At 32.6% G+C, this 27,473-nt stretch overlaps 3 long non-coding RNA genes across 5 annotated transcripts; all 3 read left to right on the top strand.

Annotated features, from left to right (window-relative positions):
- The first annotated feature begins 7,630 nt into the window (after positions 1-7,630).
- Positions 7,631-18,347, top strand: LOC139781992 (uncharacterized). Of its 2 annotated transcripts, XR_011720751.1 has the most exons (3): positions 7,631-8,329; positions 17,887-18,017; positions 18,186-18,347. It is a non-coding gene; the product is annotated as an uncharacterized lncRNA (long non-coding RNA). The 2 variants fall into 2 exon arrangements; XR_011720750.1 differs by having other exon boundaries at positions 17,887-18,347.
- Positions 9,231-11,097, top strand: LOC139781990 (uncharacterized). Of its 2 annotated transcripts, XR_011720749.1 has the most exons (4): positions 9,231-9,313; positions 9,939-10,316; positions 10,439-10,597; positions 10,680-11,097. It is a non-coding gene; the product is annotated as an uncharacterized lncRNA (long non-coding RNA). The 2 variants fall into 2 exon arrangements; XR_011720748.1 differs by having other exon boundaries at positions 10,439-11,097.
- On the top strand, positions 11,398-12,135 carry LOC139781989 (uncharacterized). The gene is made up of 3 exons (XR_011720747.1): positions 11,398-11,468; positions 11,557-11,690; positions 11,771-12,135. It is a non-coding gene; the product is annotated as an uncharacterized lncRNA (long non-coding RNA).
- Positions 18,348-27,473: the final 9,126 nt, after the last annotated feature.

The following is a 27,473-nucleotide window of genomic DNA, read 5'->3' on the forward strand; positions in this document are numbered from 1 at the left end:
ATAATATACCTTAACAAAATTATTATTATAGCACGAAATTGCGTTACCAAATTCAATCCAAGTGATATTATTACCTTAACAAAATTTTTTATATAACAAAAGTGCGTTACCAAAACTCAATCCAAGTGATACGTACCAATAACCTAAGTGGTAGAGCCTTATTTCTCCTTAACAAAATTATATCACAAATAATGCGTACCTAACTCAACCTAAGTGATATGTTATTTCAAAAAAATATATGAAATCTTTAAATTACGCCAACTAAAAAGAGAATATATATATTGCTTTGAAAATAATGTAGTGCAACTACTCTTAAAAAATAAAACAAAATTGTGTTACCCTAACTCAACCCAAGTGGTATGTATCTTTGTATTCTGAGGATCTTTCTATCAAACCAAGTGGTAGTAGTTTTAATTCTCCTTGATAAAATTATAATATTACAAAGAATCATTTATCATTTTAATCACAAAGAATTAATAGAGGTAACATTATAAAATAAAAATATTTAATTAAAATAAAAAATAAATTTTTCTTGTAAAAACTTGGCGCTGCTTTTTTAAGGTTAATCCGACAAACTTGCATAGGTGCATAAGCATATGCATAAAGAGATGGATGGTCTATTTCCTTTTGCACATATATATAACCAATCAATTTCTTACGCTTATGTTTATGCGCGATGCAAATTTGTCTGGATAGACTTAACCCTTAAATGCCACCGGGGTCCAGCGGACCCCAGACCCTTTAGATCGATATATTTTCAAATGTTCCCCCCAAAATGGAGCTCATGTTCCCATTGATGATAGTTGAGTGATTGCTACCCATTTGTACACTTAGCAGTACTCAGTTTACTTAATTTTTTATACTATGTTGAAATTGAAATTTTAACAATATAAGCATTTTATGCTCTTTTCTAAGCCTTGAACAACATTGAAAATAATTTTCAAACTAAATATCAAAAAATCAATGAGTAAGGAACATTTTTCATGCTGGGGTCTTTTAGACCCCATGTGTCATTTACGAGATTCTTGAGATGTGTGGCAGTCAAGGGTTTAAAAAAGCAGCGCCAAGTTTTTTACAAGAAAAATTTTATTTTATTTTAATTAAATATTTTTATTTTATAATGTTCTCTTTAATTCTTTGTGATTAAATGATTAAAGATTCTTTGTAATATTATATTTTATCAGGAGAATTAAAACTACTACCACTGGTTTGATAGAAAGATCCTCAGGAATACAAAGATACATACCACTTGGGTTGAGTTAGGTAACACAATTTTGTTTTATTTTTTAAGAGTAGTTGCACTACAATTATTTTCAAAGCAATATATATATTCTCTTTGTAGTTGGCGTAATTTAAAGATTTCATATATTTTTTGAAATAAACTATCACTTAGGTTGAGTTAGGTACGCAATTTTGTGATATAATTTTGTTAAGGAGAAATAAGGCTACTACCACTTAGGTTATTGGTACGTATCACTTGGATTGAGTTGGTAACGCAATTTGTGATATAATAATAATTTGTTAGGTATATATATATCACTTGGATTGAATTTGGTAACGCAATTTCGTGATAATAATAATTTTGTTAAGTATATATATATTATATATAATATATAATTCTCTTTTGTAATTGGCGCAGTATTAAAAGATTTCATTTTTTTTTTAAATAGATACCACTTGTTATTAGGTTTTTTCGAGGTAGATATCACTTGGATTGAATAAAGTAACAATTTTGTAATTTAATAATTTTGTGAGACAATTTGTGAGACAATTTTTGTGAGATATATATCCTTGGATTGAATTGGTAACGCAATTTGTGATATAATAATTTTGTTAGGTATATATATAATATATTTTCTCTCTTGTAATTGGCGCAGTATTAAAAGATTTCACATATTTTTTTTTAAATAGATACCACTTGTATTTAGGTTTTTTCGAGGTAGATATCACTTGGATTGAATAAAGTAACAATTTTGTAATTTAATAATTGTGTGAGACAATTTTTGTGAGACAATTGTGAGACAATTTTTGTGAGACAATTTTGTGAGACAATTTTGTAAGACAATTTTGTGAGACAATTGTCAGACAATTTTTGTGAGACAATTTTGTGAGACAATTTGTGAGATATTTTTCGAAACGTGAGTTTATAATATATTAATTATTAGGCCAGTTGGGTCGAACAAAACGACTTTGTTTAATAATTTTGTTAAGAAAAATTAAAGCTACTATCACCTAGGTTAGAATAGATGTTATTTATTTTTGCATTTAAATTATGATACTACCACTTGTTTTTTTCCGAGGGTAAAAAACACGCGTTATGTACTTGGCGCCCTTTTTTACTTTTTTGAAAAAGGTAATATAGGTATACATGTGGGTGTGGGTGTGTGTGTAAAAAAATTATGCTATGTAAACAAAAATTATAACCCAAACAATACAAATGATATATGTACATACATGCCTATATAGCTGAAAATAATATAAATAAATTCACAGAAGTCTGTTTTTTTTTTTTATTGAATTACCGGATATTATATTAATATTTTTACTTTCGATGTTTGGTACAGGCCGAAGAATTTGCAGACAGGTTTTATTATCAATGGTAAATCGTCGGTGAACTTATCTGTAATCCAAGATTATCGCAAGCCTCTCCCTCTCCCTCTCCTTCTTCGACTACAGCGACTTCTCAAATTTCGTCATACCAGACTGCTACTCCGACAAGATTTACAGATCATCAGGAAGAGCCTGCGCGAATACATGAGACTGATTGTGAGCTCGAGACCGAACTGAACATATCGTAACATTCGATGACGTCGTTCGAATCATGGTATCCTACGATATGGGTTGGAGTAAAAGGGTGCCGGCCGAAGCTATGACAGCTTAAATGGTTTCGGAGCAATTATCGGGGTCAAGACAGGTCTAGTACTTGACTATGCTAGCTGCAATCGGAAATGCAAACGATGTGACATGGGACACGATCCGAGAAACCATGATTGTCGGAAGAATTTTTGGGGTTCTGCAAAAGCCATGGAACCTCACGTTGCTCAAAATCTTGTGAACAACAGCACAATTCTGAAATCCCAGAATGTTGAGGTCGGTGTTCTGATCGGCGACGACGACAGCTCAACGATTGCAGCTTGCCGAGCTACGAGTTCCCATCCTATAGTAAAATTCTCGGATACAAATCACGCTGCGGGTGGAGTCACAAAAAAATTGTATAAAATAGCAAATAAACGTAAACACAAAGAACTTACAAAAGATGGAATCGTGTATTTGCATCGTTGCTTTACGTACGCCATGACGACCAATAAAGGGAACAGTGCAGCTATGGCTCGGATATTCAGTGTATACCGTATCACGCTTTTAACAATCATAGCAAATGCGGCATGTGGTGTGGATTTGTCAAAGATCCAGAGAACTATGACCATACGATTATTCCAGGAGGTTTTCACGATAAGGAATTATTCGAAGCTTTGAAAGATTTTCGATCGTTTGGCGGCGAATGCTCATAAGTTTTCTGCCGGAGCTTCTAGCAACGTGAATGAGAGCCTGAACGCAAGTATGGCTAGCAAAGCTCCGAAGTCAAGATGTTATAGCCTCACCGCTTCTTCAGACTATCGTTTTGCCAGCACGATTGCACAGAAAAACGAAGGTGAGCATTTCATTGAAAACGTTTATAAATGCGGCCATGTCACCCGGAAAACACCGTTACAGATATGCGCAAAGAGTTCAGAGGACTGTAATTGAAAGGCGACGTCGAATACTGAGTCCAGAGTACAAAAAGAAACGATTAGCTTTAAAGAAGGCCAGAACGGCTCTGCGCCGCAGAAGGGAAGATCGAGAGGGTGTAACTTACCAAACAATTGTACTCTATTAGATGCACCTAATACGGAAATGAATAATAATGTCATAGATCATACGAATTTCGATCTAGAGTTTGACGACGAGCAATATCAATCTATAGTTTTCCTCGATCTGGAAACGTCAGGTCTCAGCAAAGACTGTGATATTCTGCAAATCGCAGCAAAATGTGGTAAATTAACATTTGCCACGTATATAAATCCAAAGAAGCCGATATCAGCAGCTGCCACCGAAGCAAATGGTCTCACTAATTGCCCAAGGAGTTTTAATGTATTACGGATTAACCGTCGACTCAGTGCCTCTCAGGCTTGCGATAAGCAATTTGCAGCAATGGTTGGCATCGCTCGGCAAACCGTGTTATATCGCTACCCATAATCTCAGCTTCGATGGACCGAGACTTTTCAATGCCATCGTTACTTGTTCCTTGCACGATGAGTTTCGAGATGTTGTCTGTGGATTTATAGACACTCTTACTGTGATTAGAAGGCTCACTGGTAGAAAACGCAAAGGCGAATGTACTATCGCTGGCTTAGCAGAATGGCAAAAAGTTTCGACCGCTGGTGCTCACAACGCAGAGAACGATGTAAATATACTTCTAAAAATTCTCCTATCAGCGAAATAACTCGTGAAAATCTTGTCGAAAGTGCAAAGTCGTGGGAAGAACAACAAACATATGGAGTAAGGGGGAATGCACCAGACGTTTTCTAAACGACTTGATCCCATTAAAAAATGTAGTTGGCGAAACTATCCGTAAAAAAATGGCCTGTGCCTCAATAAACGTTAACACTTTACAGAGTGTATTTCGCGAAACAGGGGCGGTGGTATTATCCAGCTTCTTAGTCATAAGTTGAATGGAAAGCCAATAGTAACTAGTCATAAGTCCTCGCTCGAAAAAATTAACAAATGGATACAAGATAGTTTAATCGAAGAAAAGTAAACTAGTCAGCATCCTCTTCGTTCAATACATATTTTTCACTATGTTTGCAAAAATGTGCAATATTGATATTTAAAGAATAGATAGATATTTATTTCTAATAACGTTACGTTACTGGTTTGTAAAAGTAGACTATTTATTGCAATTATTGATATTATTTCTACATGACCGTTACGTTACTTGGTTTTGTAAAAATAAAATATTTGTGTTGCAATTATTGATATTATTCTGCATGAACGTTACGTTACTTGGTTTGTTAAAACTACTAAATATTTGTTTGCAATTACAGATTTATGCATTTATCTTGTTTTTCTTTCTCTTCACTTGTTTCAAAATACTGGGATGTTTGATATTTCAAAAATCAAATCAGTACAGCTACTTATTCGTAGAAGGATATATATCGTAGACATTTCTAGCCAAAAGTGAAATTAGGTGAGAATTTCGTGTATTTTGCAATGGGATAAAAATCTGAATTGGTTAATAAATTATCAGAAACTGTTTTTTTGTCAGATTTTTTCATATTAAGATGTATTCCAATTTATCAATTAAATTTAACTCTACTTTTGGTTGTAATCGTTATAAGTAAAAATTTCTAAAATATCTATTTTGGTTATCAATATGTATTAATATATATAGAATATTCAATTATACATATATCATTTCTTTCTACAGTTTTGTCCCCCGTCCCCCACGCATATTAGTACGATTGCTACGATTTTCAGCCCGCGGCAATCTTCAAGTTACGTCGCATATACTATAGCATAGGGCGCGCAGTGCGATGTTGCCACGTCTTTAGGCGTCTTCCGCGTCAAACGCCACAATCTGCGAGAATGCTGCAGTTTTTACTTTTTTCTCAGAAACTAGTCAGTGAATCATCGTGAAATTTATAGAGAACCTGTGCCAATGTATCCTCTATACACCGTAATTTTTCCGAGATTTGTTCTCTATTTTTTCTTTACATTCTGAATGTATATGTTTGATAAACTGTCAATCTCCATAAGAACGCATACAAAATTAAAAAATTAATATCTTTTAAAACGATTCAGACAATCGATCTGAAATTTAACACAGGTTTTTAGGGACATATAAGTGCACAATCTCTGTAAATTTCAGCTTGATCCCTTTATTTTGACTGAGCGGACATACATCCTTAAATGGCTGCAAAATTTTTAATATACTACAAAAATAGCGTTAAGAGATCTATGACATCTTGGAATTTGTGCATATTTTTTTAATTACTTAACATTGATTAATGATATACGTAATAGAAAATATGTACAAACGTTCGGTCCTCTCAGACTAAGCAAGGTGATGTCTTTGTGAGTGTTGCTCATTTGTAACACTGTACAGCTAGGATCTTGAGAACCGCCGATCATCTTCTCAAATGAGTAGATAACAAAGTGCACCATAGATCTCCTTAATAGCAACAAGTTCATATATGAGTAATATTCATATTTGCGTAATCCTTGTCACGTTATTTCGGATTGATGCTATACGGTGCTTCATAGTTTCTGCCTGGGAGGTGCCGTCCTCCGCCGCTGTTGTTTTCAGCAGGCGGTTCTCGATCGCTGCCTTTGACGAACGAACTTTTAGCGCTATCTTTGTCATTTAAATAGATTTTACGTCATTTATGAGAGTGAGAGTGCATATAACAAACGCAAATAATTATTTTTATTCAGTGAATACAATATTCTTTAAAACACACATTATAGAGTGTGTCTAAATTATGTCAATAATGTAACCAAAAAAGGAACAACGATTTACATCATTTGCTAATAATAAAAGTCACAATTTGTAAATAAATAATTCTTGAAATTGTATACAGTAATCAGACTATGAAATTAAATTTCCTACTGCGTGATACGTCCAGAATATTTCTAGATTTGCACATGACATGTATAATGTCACTGTAGAACATTATATTTTGTAATGTTTCAGATCAACATGACATCATCAAGAATTATTACCTATTTCTGTATATACGTATTTTATTAATAGATTAATAATATCATAATGTTTTAAATATTATAATTTTAATATAACAATAACAGTTAAATATGAATAAGAAAAGTCTAATATGTGTATCATTTCCTATGAATAAAGAGTATTGCTGCGCATAATATACAGGGTGTCTCATAACTGGCGGCTGCGATTTCTAGGGCGGTAGATGCATGGTAGTGATAGGAGTAAAAATATCGTAATGAAAATAATTCGTAACGTTAAAAAAATGAAATATCGTAGTTATAATATTGCAGAATAAACGACTCAGCCACTTTTTGATAGTGGGAGTTGCCGAACTACGATATATTTTATTGCTCTCTCCCTTCCATTTTTAACGATACGAATTACTTTTATTAGTATATTTTGCTCGTGAATCACTCCTAGAAATCACATCCGCTCTGCATAATGCTATTTTGGAAATGTTATACGTATGCATCGTACGATGCATTTCTGATGAGTCATTTCAAAGAAAGTGCAGTTAAATAGAATGCGTTTATTTTAGTTAATATAGTCGGATAAAGTGTGTATTATTCGTATTTGCAGTATAAAATCCGGGTGTATAAGATTAATCTAAGCATTTATAGTTATACATCAGCGAGCAGGATGATAGTATACGTATTTTCCGATCGACGTGAACGGGATGCGACCCTACGTAATATTGTATTCGGATGCGGAGAGGATGAGAAGAGGTATATTCCCAGCCGCAGGCACGGATAGGATACGCTACATATTAATGCAGTTAGAGACGGACAGGATACGCATACGTATATGTATACTGGAGAGACGCACATGGTGCGTATACACAATTACAGCTACCAGTGGACAGAATATACCCAGTAAACAATTTGTCAGCAAATTGTAACCAAATTGACACCAAATACGCGCAAAACTTGTCGACAAATTCGGTGCGATCTGTGTCTGCAATACGCTTGTGTTTTGCTAGCAAAGCTTGTGTACATGACTTGACACCAAATTGACGCCAAATATCGAGCAAAACAGGGCAGCAAAAGTTCAACGGCAAATTTGCGCCATATTGTGAACAAGGCTTGCCAACAAAAGCGCGACAGCAAATTTGTGCCAAATTGCGAGCAAACCTTGACGAAAGAACTTGACGCCAAATTGACACCAAATACCGAGCAAATCTTGATGACACAGCTTGACGCCAAATTGCAGCAAGCCTTGTTACGTAGCCATTAATAAATACTAATATTTTTTTTTTTAGGAAAAATTAAAAGCATTAAATTATAAAAAAGCATATAATTTGTTATTGATTTACAATAAATTATTTTATACATATGTTACATATGTTAAAAGAAATCTTTATATTTATAAAACATTATAAGACATTTATAAAATCTAACGGTGGCAATAAAGTAATTAATTATATATTAATTACAGTAAATGTTATACAATGTGAATTTACTGACATATGCAAACATTTAACTTTGTCAACAGCACATACAATATTTGTAAACACTCGAGAATCTTATATAATGCCTGGAACACATACTCCGTGCGCAGATAATGCATTGGCCGGTATAAGAAGGATTTATAGAATCTTACTGAAAACACGAGTATAATTTCTATGAAAATGCATCTAAAACAATATTCTTATAAGCCTAATACTACTAACTTTCCTTTCTTTAATCATACAATAATAACTACCGTGCATATTTAAACAACTAATTCAAACTTGAAACACGATTTATTATTGCAAGAATGCAAAATTGAAATAAACAAATGTTCACAATGTGCATAGTTCGTCGATTACGATGGAATAATGCAGTACTGTTGTCAGAAAGAAATAACAAAAGAATAATATACATCATTTAGGTGCAAGCAACCGAAGTGAATTTTGTAGTGTTTGATGTAATAGAAATTAATATACAGCAGAAAAAAAACTGTTCAAACAAACTTTTAAACCGTTTTAAACAAAACTTTTAAACTATTCAAACAAAACTTTAAACTTTTACAGATCAAGAGACACGGTAGTGTCTCGCGCCAAGTACACGCGGAGCGAGACCGACCGTGACTCTTTTACGCGACGCGACGATTTGCGAGTACTCGAGATGTTGAGATCTCGATAACGAGTGAACGGATCAAGTTCTAAGTAGGCTTGATCGATAGCTTGGGGTCGAATTAGGGGGGGGGTTTCTCTTATAATATTTCCGCTACGTGCCCTACGAGCGGAGATATTGCGACGCAAAGTCCAAATGTGAAAATTTATTTTTAAGATACGTCGTCGTCTACGTCGACCGTCTCTCATGCCATGCCATCATTTCATTGGCTGGAGTCGCGTCACTTTCACTTTTTCGACACCAGGGCGGTGCTAGTATCGCCAGTTTCGATATGCACATATGTATACGTGTGTGTACTGCGCGCAGTGCAGATAGTGCGCTCAGCGCGCTGTCACACAGTCAGTTACCTATAACACGGTAGTGTCCCACGTCAAATACGCGCGGAGCGAGACCGATCGTGACTCTTTACGCGACGCGACGTTAATATTTTTTCTGATTCAAGGTAATTGTTTTATTTACATGTAATTATCCTATTATTATACGACGCGAAGCGAAACCGCACCGTGACTCTTTTACGCGACTAAGTGCATGTGACAGGAATTATAATAGTTTACGTTTACGTGAGTATTTACTTCTGTAGTAACTTATACAAACGATATCTCATCGTAGTTACTATAAAATCTCCCGTTTATGCGGAGGAATTATCGTATCGTTCTTCGTAAGTTACTACAGAATTAAGTAACGTTCGCGTAAACGTAGTATAGGTTAGATTACCGATTTCTTACAAAATTTTACATAAAACGCGAGATTCACTTATGGGAGCTTTCCAGCAAGCGACACAAGTCGACACAGGTATCGTTTTGTCTTTGTTACTCATTGCCAAAAAAGAAAGATAGAACGACGTTTGTGTCGGCTTGTGTCACTTGCTGGAAAGCTCCCTATGTATGCAAGTTTAACGTCTATTGAGTTAGTATGAAATAATTTTCCTAAATGTAATAAAAATAACACGATGTTATATATATGCGGTTTGCCGTGAATATATATATATATATATATATATATATATATATATATATATGTGTGTGATTTCTGCCCAGTGCTCTGAATGTTATGTGATTTTCCCCCAGTGCTCTGAATGTCATCTAGTCATACATATCATGCTTTGATACAAGGAACGTGAAAAAGAGCAGGAAAAGAAAAGAACAAACAGAAGAGACAGATTCAAGCTTTGTCTTTTAATCTGGACGAAGACAATGCCGAAAAATCCCCGCAGTCAGAAAATGAGCAATCTGATGGCCTCGCGATTAAGAAGATTAAGAAAAATCCAGATGTAGATACAAGTTTCTTGCCAGATAGGGAAAGGGAGGAGGAGGAAAATAAACTTAAGGAAGAATTGAGGCAAGAATGGGCTAGAAAGCAGAACGCGTTGAAGGAAGAAGAAATTGAGATCACATTCAGTTATTGGGATGGATCTGGCTATCGTCAGAGTGTTATAATGAAGAAAGGTGAATGTCTCAGTAATTTAGAGAATTTTTAAGTTATTAAAATACTCCAGTGTCACTTTTGGAGTAACATTGGCGTGATATATAATAATGTTCTACTGCATAAATTAAATTTTCACATACAGGTAATTCTATCTATCAGCTTCTTCAGAGATGTTTAGAAGTTCTGAAGCGTGAATTCAGCGAGCTTAAAACAGTAATGGCAGATCAGTTAATGTATGTCAAGAAGGATCTTTCTTATATTACCGCACCATTATACGTTTTACGATTTTATTGTAACTAAGGTAAAGATACTAAATGATAAAACTTATGAAGCAATATCACAATGTTGGCATGTTATTTTAATGTATGTAATATTGCAATTAGGCACGAGGAAAAAGCGAACCTCTGTTCACATTTGACGTTCACGATGATATTCGTGTTATGCACGATGCTTCTGTCGAAACCGAGGAATCACATGCCGGAAAAATTTTACTTAGGTATTTATCATTAAAAGAATACTTTGTATAATTCTCTTTTATGTTATTTCTCATTAGATCATGGTACGAGAGGAACAAACACATTTTTCCAGCGAGTAGATGGGAACCTTTTGATCCAACGAAAAGTTTTGACAAGTATACAGTGTCGGATAAAAATAGGAAGAAAGATAAAATCTGATAAACTTAGATTCAACGAATTGTCCAATTTCGTTTAAAGGATTCAGATTCAAAGGACTGTAATTTAGTAGAGCTACATCTTTACTCGATAGTAAATGAATTAAATATTATCACATAACTGAATGAATTAAAATCACAGTCCTTAAAAATACAATGTAGCTACAATATATATACATATATATATATATATATATATATATATATATATATTATAATATATATACATATATATATATGTATATATATTGTAATATATTACAATCTGTTGTATAATGAATCAATTGTACGATGAAACAAAGTTATTTATCTGGTTATAATATTTACAGTCCTTTGAATCTGAATCCTTTAAACGAAATTAACATTAACCGTCATCGTGTGAAAGAATCGTATGAAGTAATGTTTCCGAAAATTCTAATCGATTTATTATTATATTACAGTTTCGCGAGTTGACTGATCCAAGCCACATTTCAATCAACGAGATTAATATCAACTCCTACGTGTAAGTAGATTTTAGATATATACATTTCTACACTCAAAATTATTTATCTTTGGATATGTAATTATACTTTGATGTTACTCTTTTGCAGGTAAATGGTCGACAGAAGCTTACAATGTGGTACAAAATTGTTCCTCAAAGGGAGTTGCTGCCCAAACTCAGATTGAAGGTCGCATTCAAACTAATATTTATGCAAATATTTATTTTATGATACAAAATTATGAGGTAAGTAGTTATTATTATCCAATCTTCGAGAATCTCTTTGCAGATGCGCAAATTAATTGAAATTAATTGATTTTTTAAAGCTAATTTCCCTTACTGAAGAACTGGTAATGAACGGACATGCTGAACAAGTAGGCATGGGACCAGATGAATGAAGCCAGAAACACTTGAATCCATCTGTACATAAGAGTTGTCAAGAAACTCTACAATTTTCACGCATAATCCGCGATTCTTAGTCAGTATGGACTAGAGTTTAATACAATCGCCATTGATGATCCCCTTTAATCGCGTCAAAATTGATTATTTCGCTTTTTGACTTCGTTCTTTACTCATGTTGTAAAATAGTTTTCCGATTGTGTAGAATATTTTTATTTAGAAAGAAATTTATAAAGATTGTTATATTGATCGTAGAGTAGAGAAAACAATAAAACTTTTAACATTTTACAAAGTAGTGTCACATTTAAACTAGAACATTGTATCGAATAACTCAGACGAATTAGGAAATTCGTTTCTACGTGACTCATGTCTATTTCTGATTGGGGACGATTCGAGAACTCATTGAAATAATTTAATTTCTTTTCACGTTTAAATTTAGGCCACCGTAGATTAAACTTGTTACCTTAGAAGTTATTGTTAAATGGCGCATTTTATTTAATATTCCGCACTTCACTGTTGTGGCATAAAATTATTTTATGTTTCAAAAGATGGAGACTAAGCTTTCGGATTAATCCAGATGTACGCATATATACTGTATATATTTGATTAATTGTTTACTTAGATATCGATGATTCTTGCGCGATATGCTAATACATTTTTTTCTATGCAAGATTTCAATGCAGTAGAAACTAGTTAACTGAGAAAAAGAGTCTATAAATGATTCGTAACTCGTGCAATTGCGCTCAACTGGAAACGTTTGGCAGTTATGAAATGTTAATATTTAATATTGTTGTTAAACATAATATAGAAATATTTTTCTAGGAAATGTATACAAGTAAGGTTACAATCATTAAATCGCTCACAGTGCTCACCTACATAACTTTGTCGCGCGCTGCGATTAACTCAATTTATTATAATTTATTATAATTTTTTAACAAAGCGAAAATATAGCGCAATAAACATCGTTACGTAATAATCATTCGTAATTCATTTTCGTGTATATAATAATTTTCGTGTATATAATATGTAGCTGACCGCAATCTTTGACTCTATTCAAATTTTGTACAACACTTCATTTAGCATTGTATTAATCATTAAGTAGCTTTGAGTACATTTAGTAGCTTTTGTATATTCGTCAGTTTAATCCTTGAAGTTATTAAGGATGTATTGCACCTATTTTCAAAGCGCTACCAAGTGGATAAAAATTTGTGAGAATGTTCTTTTAGTCTTCCTGATGTGCTACAAAAAAGTAGAAACGAATCCACTAAACGGTTGCTGAGATATAACGATTTTAATTTTCACTGATTTTACACGTATTCTTATGGGAAGAGACGATTTTGGCGGATAAAACAGCTAAAAAAATGTTGAAGGAGCGCTACCAATATTTTGAATTTTTTTGTACATCTAGTATACGAATAGATGAAAATATCTGCCAAGTTTCAATTGTCTTCACTACACCGTTTTAAAGAAATAAATTATAACTTGAGATAATTTTGCTGTCGGCACGAACATCTCGTGAAAGCGCGGCAACGTCGCAATCAGCTGGGCAAGCGAATCATAACCTATGGCTGTGGCTGTCGCTACACGTATAGCTTTTCGTCGAGCGAGTCTTTTTTTATAAACTGCTTTTGTCACTATTTTGCCTTTCCACCGATAACTTTTTGTGTCTGACATTGTAAAAATGTAAACGAACAGACATAACCTCGCAGCTCGCATCAAGTCTCGCACTGTTTTGGTACTGTGCAAGGCTGCCAACCTACGTGAATCGAGTCATAGAGAGTCGCATAACAATGTTTATAATAAATAATATTCAAAATTATCATTTATGATACATATTTATCTTTTTTGACGTTATTAAAGTCACATTTGTTTATCAGCACTGCTGAATAATGTCTTTCGCTTTGAAATAATTTGACGTTATAAAGTTGAAATCAGGGCATTTTCACTGCCAAAAGTTTAGGCTCATAAATTACAAAAATTGCAAATAATACTGGAAAAAACATTTGTAAAGTAAAAAATACCTTTGTAGGAGTAAAAATAAGACTCCTACTATTATTTGAGTATCTTACATCTAGATTTACTATGCGTTAGGCGTAGATATTCAAGTATTTCAAATTTCATGCACTTTTGTCTAAGATTGTACGTGTGATACATCCTTAAGACTTGCATGAATTTTTACCGCAAGTCCTCTTACATCTTTTATACGTCTTCTGTAAAATATATAAAAATATATCATAACTGAATTAACTCGCATATCTTGGTCTGTCTTTTTTTTCTCTATTGCTTAACTTCTATTCGCCTCCCAACTTGACGTATACGCTACTATACTCGTCCAAGACGTTATTCGCGACATTTACAAGCTCTCTGTCTTTCTCTTCAATCGCTCTAAAAAAATGTGTCGTCTTGAAGTGATTGATCTTCCTAAAGGATTTAAAAGTTACGCTTTGCGAAGACATAAGATATACGTTAGCTGGAAAATCGATTCACAGCGGGATTAGAAAAAGACGGAATGTTATGCGGTCGGTTCTTCAACAGTATAACGGGTGAACGTTTCGCGACTAGGTTAATCCACTTGCATATCGGTCATTGCGATCTCGCTCTTGTACATACTTGACTCATCGTCATGAGACTAGCTCCATTGTTCGCGAAGATACTTTTCTCTTGTTCTCTCTTCTGCTACCCTAAGGCGCGCGCGCGCGCGCGCGGGTGTGTGTGTGTGTGTGTGTGTGTGTGTGTGTGTGTGTGTGTGTGTGTGTGTGTGTGTGTGTGTGTGTGTGTGTGTGTGTGTGTGTGTGTCAAACGTTTTACCTATTATTAACAACTTCAGACACATTACATTTTTATTTTTAAGTAGTAATTTTTTTCTGTGGTATACATATGTATAGCATTAACAAGGTGTACAACTAAAAAGGTTACAGATTATTATTTTTAAAAAACTAAGAGAAATATTAAATTGTTGTTTTCTTTAGAAATAATAGTCCGTAACACCTTTAGCTTCACACCTTGTACATACTGTTTATAAGATTATAAGATATATTGTTTATAAGATTAAGATGCGTAACACTACAAAAAGGCGTGATATCCGTACAAAATTACCTTTCTTAAAAAAAAGGTAAAGAAAGGCGCCAAGTACACGTATAGTAGTGTATATGTTGTTACCTCGAAAAAAAAGAAAGTGGTAGTATTATACCTCGAAAAAACCTAAGTAACAAGTGGTAGACGTACTCTTTGTATCTCGAAAAATCTCGAAAAAATCTAAGCAGTAGTATCTTTATTTCCAAAAAATTATAACCCAAGTGATACACATCACAAAATTATGTTACCTTATCAAAGAAGAGTCGCGCTTCAAGTGATCTATTACAATTACAAAAAAGAAATGATATCTCTTTAAATTACAGCGCCAATTACAGAGAGAACATATATATTGCCTCAAAAAATAATTGTTGCACTACTTTGAAAAATCTTTACATGGTGTCAATTAGAAAAAGAATGTATGATAACAATTTTATAAGATTAAAAAATTTTATTTAAATTTAACAAGGGAATACAAGATATTTAAATACAAAGTTTACATGTGTATTTTTTAGTGGTCACAAAGAATTACAGAGGAACAGTACAAAATAAAAATATTTTATTAAAATATTTAATCCAACGAGGGAATACAAGGTATTTAAATACAAAGTTTATATATGTATTTTTCAATAGAATAAAAGATTTAATCACAAAGAATTACAGAGGTAACAGTACAAAATAAAAATATTTTATTAAAATACATAAATTTTTCTTGTAAAAAAACTTGGCGCTGCTAGACCTCGAAATTTTAAATAAATAAATAAACTTATCCTATACTTAATTATAAGCCGCATTATTCGCCGTCGTCACGCACACCCATATCACTCGCTCGCACATACACACCACGCTGATAATCATTTTGTTACTCCCGTAGCATTCTTCTCTGAATTATTTTTATTTATTGTTGTCCTTATTTATTTAAAATTTCGAGGTCTAGCAGCGCCAAGTTTTTTTACAAGAAAAATTTATGTATTTTAATAAAATATTTTTATTTTGTACTGTTACCTCTGTTATTCTTTGTGATTAAATCTTTTATTCTATTGAAAAATACATATATAAACTTTGTATTTAAATACCTTGTATTCCCTCGTTGGATTAAATATTTTAATAAAATATTTTTATTTTGTACTGTTCCTCTGTAATTCTTTGTGACCACTAAAAAATACACATGTAAACTTTGTATTTAAATATCTTGTATTCCCTTGTTAAATTTAAATAAAATTTTTTAATCTTATAAAATTGTTATCATACATTCTTTTTCTAATTGACACCATGTAAAGATTTTTCAAAGTAGTGCAACAATTATTTTTTGAGGCAATATATATGTTCTCTCTGTAATTGGCGCTGTAATTTAAAGAGATATCATTTCTTTTTTGTAATTGTAATAGATCACTTGAAGCGCGACTCTTCTTTGATAAGGTAACATAATTTTGTGATGTGTATCACTTGGGTTATAATTTTTTGGAAATAAAGATACTACTGCTTAGATTTTTTCGAGATTTTTCGAGATACAAAGAGTACGTCTACCACTTGTTACTTAGGTTTTTTCGAGGTATAATACTACCACTTTCTTTTTTTTCGAGGTAACAACATATACACTACTATACGTGTACTTGGCGCCTTTCTTTACCTTTTTTTTAAGAAAGGTAATTTTGTACGGATATCACGCCTTTTTGTAGTATTACGCATTTTATAAACAGTATGTACAGGGTAAAGCTATTTGGAGGTATTATACTACCACTTTGTTTTTTTCGAGGTAACAACATAATACATATACACTACTATGCGTGTACTTGGCGCCTTTTTTACCTTTTTTTTAAAAAAGGTAATTTTGTACGGATATCACGCCTTTTTGTAGTGTTACGCATCTTAATCTTATAAACAATATATCTTATAATCTTATAAACAGTATGTACATGGTGTGAAGCTAAAGGTGTTACGGACTATTATTTCTAAAGAAAACAACAATTTAATATTTCTCTTAGTTTTTTAAAAATAATAATCTGTAACCTTTTTAGTTGTACACCTTGTTAATGCTATACATATGTATACCACAGAAAAAAATTACTACTTAAAAATAAAAATGTAATGTGTCTGATAAAAAAATACACGATATTTCATCAACAGTTCCAAGATTATTTTGAGAAATATTTTAATCAAAGAAAGAATATGTAAAATTTTTAATATTGCAAGAATATAATAGTTATAAAACTAAAGCATTTCCCTTGTATTTTAAATTGTTTTAAATTGTTTCTATTTCAAACTAATATTACAATTTTGCCTTAATCAGATTCAAACGGCAAGTAGAATAAAACATTTTATTACATAATATTACATATTCTTTATACTCTTATAACTCTTCTTTAAGACTATAAGAGTATAACTCTTTATACTCTTATAACTCTTCTTTATAACTCTTATTTTCACGAAACATTTCGAATATTTTTTATTCTCATCACTATTCTCGCAGTTTTCAGAATTATCATCGTTGTCATCTGAATGAGCCTCGTTATTGTTGCCGGTGTGTCTGTTAATGTTAAATATATCTCTATAATTATCGTTATTTTTGAAATCAAAGTGTTCAGAGTACTCAAAATGATCAGAATTATTAGAAAATTCAGAATGGTGAGAAAGTTCAGAATGATGAAAAAGTTAAGAATAATGAGAAAGTTCAGATTCTTTTTGATTATGAAGAAAATCTAGTATTACGGAACTTTGGCTTTTAACGGAAGCATGTGCTTGCTGAATATGCGACTGATCGAATTCAATTAAAGAATCTGTTGAATTGAGTTCTTCTACAACTTCAACATTCACTTTCTGCCTTTTAACTTTCTTAGAAAGCTTATGAAACGGTGTTTTTTGGCATGTTCTAAAATAAACTGCAAATAAATTTAAATGTTATGTTTACATAAAATACATAGATTTCAAAATATATACTATCTTTACTTTTTAAAAACATTTATTTTTTCAGATTTTCTACTGCACAATCACTATAACAAATGGAATGTTAATGGAAAAAAATATAACTAAATTAATTAAACTAACAGTACAAAATAAACTTATAGGATGGAAGGCTGGCTGATTTTCTCGAGTTATAAAAAGGTCATCAATTTAAATTTAAAAACAAAATCTCGTTTAATTAAACAAATTTTAAATACAATTAACGTTTTACGTTTCGACTTTATAACTTAGTCTTCTTCAGAAACCTGATACATAAGAGATAATACATAAAAAATAATTAAAAAATAAAAAGAAATAAAATTGCTACAGATAAAAAGGATAGAGAACAAAGCCGCATACTTTGGACTGACTTGCCAGAAATGTAGCTAAGATCTACACTATGACATAGTATAGACCTTAGCCACAATTAATGTATATACGAGTTGTCAAAAATAGAATGAAATAAGTCAAGTAATAAAATTGTTACTATTATCTATACTGTTGTTATTATTATCAAACGATATTATTTATTATTTGACAGTGTAAAATTGTAATGCATATATTAAAATTACATTAGGGCTAGAATATAAACCAGACCCACAAGAATGAGAGCAATTCCAAGATTTCAAGACGAGAATTAACCAGATCTTACAGGGCGGAATTAAGGAGTCTGGATTACTGATTGAAATCAAAGTAAGAAAAGAAAAGAAAAAAAAGAAAAGAAAAGAGAGGGGGGGCCTCTGCTTTTGTCTACGAGATCAATTCTAGGGCTAGAATATAAACCAGAGCCACAAGAATGAGAGCAATTCCAGATCTTAAGACGAAAATTAACCTTGCAGAGCCCCTTGTACTACCACGATCAATGTCGATCTTCCAATATGGCGTCCCAAATGAGAATATCGGAAGGGCCCTGCTCGCTGGACCGGACTCCTCGCCTCAATCCTCCCTCACACAAGCTCTCCTTTTCCTGGCGGTGAGCTCTCCTTGGGAAGTCGAATCTCGCTCGGTTGGTCTCCAGAATACGTGCCGCTTAGCTCAATCAGTTACGAAAGAAGGAAAACGTACTCGTCTCGTCCGAAGAAACGCAGCAAGAGCGGCCATGACACTGAACAAGAGCGAGGAAGGAGGTGGGGGCGCGTTGAAAGTGGCGACTCACGTGTCGCGCCATCTGAATGAAACGCCCTAAACATCGCTTGGTATTTGGCGTCAATTTGTTCTTAAGTTTTGTTACCAAAATTTGCTCAATATTTGGCATCAATTTGGCGTTAGGTTTAGTCAACAAACTTTAACAGCAATTTGGTGCCAATTTGTTATCAGGTACTACTAAGCTTTGCTCGATATTTGGTATCAATTTGGCGTCAATTGTGTACGCATGTTTTGATACGTATTTGCTAGCAGTTTGTCGACAACATTTGATAAAACAAATTTTGATGCAAATTTGTACCATTTCTGAAACCAAAATTTGTAGCAAGTATTTGGCATTATTTGTTCGAACAGATTTGGCTATCTGGGTAGGTATGTAATGTATTTGCAGTCAGAAACAGACAAAATAGGTACACGTAATTGCAGACTGACACAGACAGGATACCTATACGCAAATTCAGTCAAAACCGGACCATATACGTACTTGCAGTCAAAGACGGACAAATTACGTTTACGTCTTACCAGGCAGAGACGGACAGAACGCGTATACGCACGTGCAGATAGCAGCAGTCTAGATGCGTATACGCAAATTCAGTCAAAACCGGACAGGATCCATATACGTATTTGCAGTCAAAGACGGACAGGTTAAGTTTACGTTTTACCAGGTAGAGACGGACAGGACGCGTATACGCACGTGCAGATAGAAGCAGTCTGGATGCGTATACGCCATTGCCGTTAAAAACGGACAGAATAGATATAGATGCATTTCCAATCAGTACCGGACAAAATGCGTACACGTAATTGCAGTCAGAAACTGACAGAATACGTCTATGTATTTGCAGTGTGATGCGGACAGGATGCAGATACACACGGATAAGTTCCATTCCGATAGAAACCGGTTAGATGCAGTTAGCCATGCATGCCATACCTATCCGCTTTTACGGCCAGAAGCCGATAGATTGCGTAACCTGTTCCTAACCGTATCTGCCCGTAATTGAGGCTCTCTACACCGCGACCGTTTGATACGCGTACCAAGTACTATATCCGTATCAAATCCGTATCAAATCTCGGGTTATCCCGGTGTAAACCGAAATTTGATACGAATTTGATACGGATACAGTACTTGGTACGCGTATCAAACGGTCGGTGTAAACTAGGCCATTGCGTGGTTAGAAACACACAATTTTGCTGACAGAAACAGATAGGTGCGCGTTCTGACCGTTTCTGTCCGGAAATTTTACCAGGGTAGAATTGATTCAATGACAAAGTTATCGTGCATAGGGCATGTTTGGACTCGTCTTGACCCACATAATATGAATCTATTATAAAATATCAAAAACTGATGTTGCATTCCGCTTTTGCCCATTTCGTCTCGAAATGTAACTTTTGGCTAAATAAAATTAAAATACTTGTTTTTGACTTTATGTGTCAAGCTAAATAAAAGTATAACCCTTTATGACTAGGGCACTCTTATGAGCTATCGCGCTCTAATAATCTTATCGCAATTATATAGAAATTATTATCGTACATCATAATTAAGGAATATATCTTATCATATATGTGTACCGTTATTTCTATTGAAACAACACTATATCTAAACATTATTATTACATTATATTAACTCGTTTGGAAGAGCTTTGTGATATCAAATAAACTTTATATCGAATATATATATGTGTCAAAATAGGTAAGTATGAAATCTTATTAATAATTAGAGTTAATTATCACGCTTTTCGTTATCACAATCGTATGATTCTATTTCTAGTTATTTAATGTCTCTAATTATTTTCTCCTTTCTGTTTCAGCACATCACCAACCTTTATATCGCGGCCTGCGACTCGGCTTGAGCTGTCTCTTCACCTGTCACCATCTGGCACCGCCGTAGAGTTAGCAGACAAATTGAATATTTTTGAATTATTCTTTTTCATATAATTTGGGAATCATTTGGGGAAGTTTGGGAAAATTGTTTAAACATTTGGGAAAGAATAGGTTTTTTGTTATTAACAAAATTTATCGAGCGTCAAGTTAGCAGATAGCGACTATGTTTAATGTTTATTATAAATGGAATCGATTGGAAATCATTTGGGGATGACATCTTCATTGTAATTTTTATTTGGAAAAAGTCGCTTTTTTTGTAATTTAAATAAATCTTTGTATTAATGTTCTTTTTCGCTGCACTTCTGCACTAGTACAACAAGTGAACTTATTGCACTAGTTTAGAAGTGTAGCGAAAAAGAACAGACCATTATCGGCAGTAGTGTGAAAATTCGACATGACAACATACTCCGAAAAGAAAATTTGTAGATGTTATTTTCTTCATATATACCTACGTGTATTCACTTAATGAACACATATATATGTGTATCTCTACATATATATTTATGTAATTTTTAAGATTATATATAAACTGCAATAATTAATTAAGTTTAAAATGTTTTATCGTGAAGATGTTAGTATTCATATTTAACATACTATTTGAGGAATATTTCTTGACGGGAAAGCAATTCGTGTTAATTCATAAAATATATACGTATATTTACTTAATGGACACATACTACGTTTACGCGAGCGTTACTTCTGCAGTAACTTACGATAATTCACTCGTTTATGCGGAGTAAATTATCGTAAGTTACTACAAAATCCCGTTTACACGAAGGAATTATCGTAAGTTACTACAGAAGTAACGTTCGCATAAACGTAGTAATAGTTCCTTATTTTTCTTTAATATTTAATCTTAATCAGTTTTTAATCTTTACATTTGACACGTTAGAAATTATCATACCACTCTTTCATAAAGTTTTTGTTAGAAATATATAATTTCTAACAAGTTGTGTATATGTGAAAGTACATTGAAGCTGCACGCGGCCGATGCGTGTTCGCATGCTGACGAAGGATCTCGCGATCGTGAGGAGACATAAAGCGCGGAGCTCACTCACGTGGCGGACTCCGGAGCGTAAACATAGTAATTGTGAGTCGTGATCGCTCGTGACTGCGGTCACCCGTGATAGTTCGTGATCGCACATATGTACCACTGCAACTTGTAATAAACTGTTCTAAATCTTGCCCACGTGCACGAACTTACACTCCAACAGTTTTATTAGAATTAATAGTCGGAATATACGATAAATCTTTTTAATAATAGTATGTAATTTTAGAAATTATTATATGTTTTATTAATGCTATGATATACATTTTATCAATAAAAATCTAAAAATATCTTTTTTCTGTTTTAATCTAGATATCTGAAGACTTGACATTTTATCTCAGTTAATATTAAATTCTTATTTGTTTGCCATAGGATTACCTGGTGAATTCGCTGAACCTGGTGAGCTTGGTCATGCTGGTCTCGATGGTAGACCTGGTATTCCAGGACGTCCAGGACAAAAAGGAGCTCCTGGTGAATATGGCCCGAACGGACCTAAAGGAATCTGGCGATATAGGCCACAGCCTTCGCGGTCATAAAGGAATAGTTGGAGAACCAGGTAATAACCGTTATTATATTTAATCAATTTCTCTTTAAAGTTAATTAAATGATAATAGTATAAAATAAAACAATTAACATTAATTAATTTTTATTATTGCATGTTTTGATCAGGTCTGCGAGGATTCGTCGGCCAACCGGGTATGCCAGGTTTGGAAGGATTGCAAGGCTTTCCCGGAGCACCTGGGCCGAAAGATTACCGCGGAGAACCAGGAATATCTGCGGGCAGTAAGAAAGGACAATCCGGCGAACCTGGATTGTCCGGATTTGATGGTCGAGTTGGACCGAAGGGACTGAAAGGTGACTCTGGTCTGGCTGGCTTTGACGGATTGCCAGGACCGAAAGGAGAAAGGGGAGATACCGGTGAATCTGGTCTACGTGGGCTGCCTGGTACTGAAGGACCACAGGTGAGATTCTCGAATTATAATTCTCGGCAATTACGGTATCGGCAATTTAAGTATTACATCCGTTGATTTATTTGCTAGATTCTTCTTACGCTTTTATTTTTGCTTCCTCATAGAGGAAGCTTTGTTTTCGTAAATTCGTATATGAACCTTTGATTGCGTATAAAGTTGGCTCTAATCAACCAAATTTAAAAGAATTATATATAAAATAGGGGTAGAAGAAACCAAAGAAAAGATTGTTTTTTGAGTTTTTAATGTCAATATGTTCAGAGTGTTTTAAAACGTCGAAATATTGCATTAAAAAAAATGTCGGTATGTGTGTATGTATGTCTGTGCCAAATTTACAGAAATTTCTATAACTCCAGAACTGATCAACCAAATCTGAATGAATTATATATGAAATAGGGGTAGAAAAGACTGAAGAATATAATAGAATTAATAAAAATTGTTAATAATAAAGGGGTTACACCGATTTCTGTTAAAAAGAATAACCAAGTTTACCGAAATTTTTATAACTTCAGAACTAATCAACCAAATCTTAACGAATTATATATGAAATGGGGGTAGAAAAAACTGAAGAATATAATAGAATTAATAAAAATTGCTAATAATAAAGGGGTTACCGATTTCTGTTTAAAAACAGCTAAACTTACCAAATCTTTACGATTGCATGATGTCCGTGGTTGCTCTAACTTCCGCAAATATTGAGATATCGGACTGTTTTTTCTTTTTTAATCGATAGAGTATCATTCAAGGAAGGTTGGTATTGAATTTGGCGACGATTGGTAAAGGGGTTCTTTTTTAAAAAAATTTTTTTTTAAAAATTTTGAATTTTTTTAGAAATGTCCGTGGTTGTTCTAACTTCCGCAAATATTGAGATATCGGGCTGTTTTTTTTTTTTTTAATCGATAGAGTATCATTCAAGAAAGGTTGGTATTGAATTTGGCGATGATCGGTAAAGGTGTTCTTTTTTAAAAAAATTTTGAATTTTTTTAGAAATGTCCGTGGTTGCTCTAACTTTCGCAAATATTGAGATATCGGGCTGAATTTTTTTTTTAATTGATAGAGTATCATTTAAAAAAGGTTGGTATTGAATTTGGCGATGATCGGTAAAGGGGTTCTTTTGCAAATTTTGAAATATGGGGCTATTTCTAGTTTTATTATATCCGTAAAAATTACCTTTTTTAAAAAAAAGGTAAAAAAAGGCGCCAAGTACACGCATAGTAGTGTATATGTTGTTACCTCGAAAAAAAAAACAGTGGTAATATTATACCTCAAAAAAATCTAAGTAACAAGTGGTAGACCTAATCTTTGTATCTCGAAAAATCTCGAAAAAACCTAAGCAGTAGTATCTTTACCTAAAAAAAACCGAAGTAACAAGTGGTAGACGTAATCTTTGTATCTCAAAAAATCTTGAAAAAACCTAAGCAGTAGTATTTTTATTTAAAAAAAATTATAACTCAAGTGATACACACCTTATTAAAGATGAGTCGCGCTTCAAGTGATCTATTACAATTACAAAAAAGAAATGATATCTCTTTTTAAATTACAGCGCCAATTACAGAGAGAATATACATTGAGAATCTTTGTATTTCGAAAAATCTCGAAAAAAACCTAAGCAGTAGTATTTTTATTTCCAAACATGTTGTTACCTAGAAAAAAACAGTGGTAATATTATACCTCAAAAAAATCTAATTATATATATACCTTAACAAAATTATTATTATATCACGAAATTGCGTTACCAAACTCAATCCAAGTGATATATATTTCAAAAAATTATCTCACAAAATTGTCTCACAAAAATTGTCTCACAAAATTGTCTGATAAAAATTGTCTCACAAAATTGTCTCACAAAAATTGTCTCACAAAATTGTCTCACAAAAATTGTCTCACAAAATTATTAAATTACAAAATTGTTACTTTATTCAATCCAAGTGATATCTACCTCGAAAAAACCTAAATAACAAGTGGTATCTATTTAAAAAAAAAATATGTGAAATCTTTTAATACTGCGCCAATTACAAAGAGAGAATATATATATTATATATATACCTTAACAAAATTATTATTATATCACGAAATTGCGTTACCAAACTCAATCCAAGTGATATATATATTTCAAAAAAATATATGAAATCTTTCTTTAAATTACGCCAACTACAAAGAGAATATATATATTGCTTTGAAAAATAATTGTAGTGCAACTACTCTTAAAAAATAAAACAAAATTGTGTTACCTAACTCAACCCAAGTGGTATGTATCTTTGTATTCCTGAGGATCTTTCTATCAACCCAAGTGGTAGTAGTTTTAATTCTCCTTGATAAAATTATAATATTACAAAGAATCATTTAATCATTTTAATCACAAAGAATTAAAGAGGTAACATTATAAAATAAAAATATTTAATTAAAATAAAATAAATAAATTTTTCTTGTAAAAAACTTGGCGCTGCTTTTTTAAAGTCTATCCAGACAAATTTGCATCGCGCATAAACATAAGCGTAAGAAATTGATTGGTTCAGATATATGTGCAAAAGGAAATAGACCAATCCATCTCTTTATGCATATGCTTATGCACCTATGCAAGTTTGTCTGGATAGACTTTATTAACCCTTAAATGCCACCCGGGGTCCAGCGGACCCCAGACCCTTTACAATGATATATTTTTAAATGTTCCCCCAAAAATGGAGCTCATGCTCCCATTGATGATAGTTGAGTGATTGACCTACCCGGTTGTACACTTAGCAGTACTCAGTTTATTTAATTTTTTAAATTTTTTATACTATGTTGAAATTGAAATTTTAATAATATAAGCATTTTATTCTCTTTTCTAAGCCTTGAACAACATTGAAAATAATTTTCATAACTAAATATAAAAAAATCAATGAGTAAGGAGACATTTTTCATGCTGGGGTCTTTTAGACCCCATGTGTCATTTACGAGATTCTTGAGAGGTGTGGCATTTAAGGGTTAAAAAAGCAGCGCCAAGTTTTTTACAAGAAAAATTTATTTATTTTATTTTAATTAAATATTTTTATTTTATAATGTTACCTCTTTAATTCTTTGTGATTAAAATGATTAAATGATTCTTTGTAATATTATAATTTTATCAAGGAGAATTAAAACTACTACCACTTGGGTTGATAGAAAGATCCTCAGGAATACAAAGATACATACCACTTGGGTTGAGTTAGGTAACACAATTTTGTTTTATTTTTTAAGAGTAGTTGCACTACAATTATTTTTCAAAGCAATATATATATTCTCTTTGTAGTTGGCGTAATTTAAAGAAAGATTTCATATATTTTTTTGAAATATATATATCACTTGGATTGAGTTTGGTAACGCAATTTTGTGATATAATAATAATTTTGTTAAGGTATATATATAATATATATATTCTCTCTTTGTAATTGGCGCGGTATTAAAAGATTTCACATATTTTTTTTTTAAATAGATACCACTTGTTATTTAGGTTTTTTCGAGGTAGATATCACTTGGATTGAATAAAGTAACAATTTTGTAATTTAATAATTTTGTGAGACAATTTTTGTGAGACAATTTTGTGAGACAATTTTTATCAGACAATTTTGTGAGACAATTTTTGTGAGACAATTTTGTGAGATAATTTTTTGAAATATATATCACTTGGATTGAGTTTGGTAACGCAATTTCGTGATATAATAATAATTTTGTTAAGGTATATATATAATTAGATTTTTTTTAGGTATAATATTACCACTGTTTTTTTCTAGGTAACAACATGTTTGGAAATAAAAATACTACTGCTTAGGTTTTTTTCGAGATTTTTCAAAATACAAAGATTCTCAATGTATATTCTCTCTGTAATTGGCGCTGTAATTTAAAAAGAGATATCATTTCTTTTTTGTAATTGTAATAGATCACTTGAAGCGCGACTCATCTTTAATAAGGTGTGTATCACTTGAGTTATAATTTTTTTTAAATAAAAATACTACTGCTTAGGTTTTTTCAAGATTTTTCGAGATACAAAGATTACGTCTACCACTTGTTACTTCGGTTTTTTTTAGGTAAAGATACTACTGCTTAGGTTTTTTCGAGATTTTTCGAGATACAAAGATTAGGTCTACCACTTGTTACTTAGATTTTTTTGAGGTATAATATTACCACTGTTTTTTTTTTTCGAGGTAACAACATATACACTACTATGCGTGTACTTGGCGCCTTTTTTTACCTTTTTTTTAAAAAAGGTAATTTTGTACGGATATCACGCCTTTTTGTAGTATTACGCATCTTAATCTTAACAGAAAAAAATTACACCTTATAAAGAAATGTGTCTGAAGTTGTTAATATATATATAAACATTGTCAGACATTGCTTTTATGTAAAATATGCATCTATATTATGTTGCTTGTATAAATTATTTCTTACCAACTTTTTCCAATCATAATAACTACACACCCAATGTGACGAACTACTATACAATATTTGAATGTGTTTTTTATCTTGTGATACAGATTGAATCGTATCAGGCAATTGCCGTGTTTCTACCGGTCTATAATCGGAACAATTTTGTAAAAGTCGATGGAAATGATCCACATGTATGTC

This window comes from Temnothorax nylanderi, unplaced genomic scaffold, assembly GCF_030848795.1.
Source record: "Temnothorax nylanderi isolate EJ_2023f unplaced genomic scaffold, tnyl_v1.0 TNYL_tig0379_pilon, whole genome shotgun sequence".
NCBI lineage: Eukaryota > Metazoa > Arthropoda > Insecta > Hymenoptera > Formicidae > Temnothorax > Temnothorax nylanderi.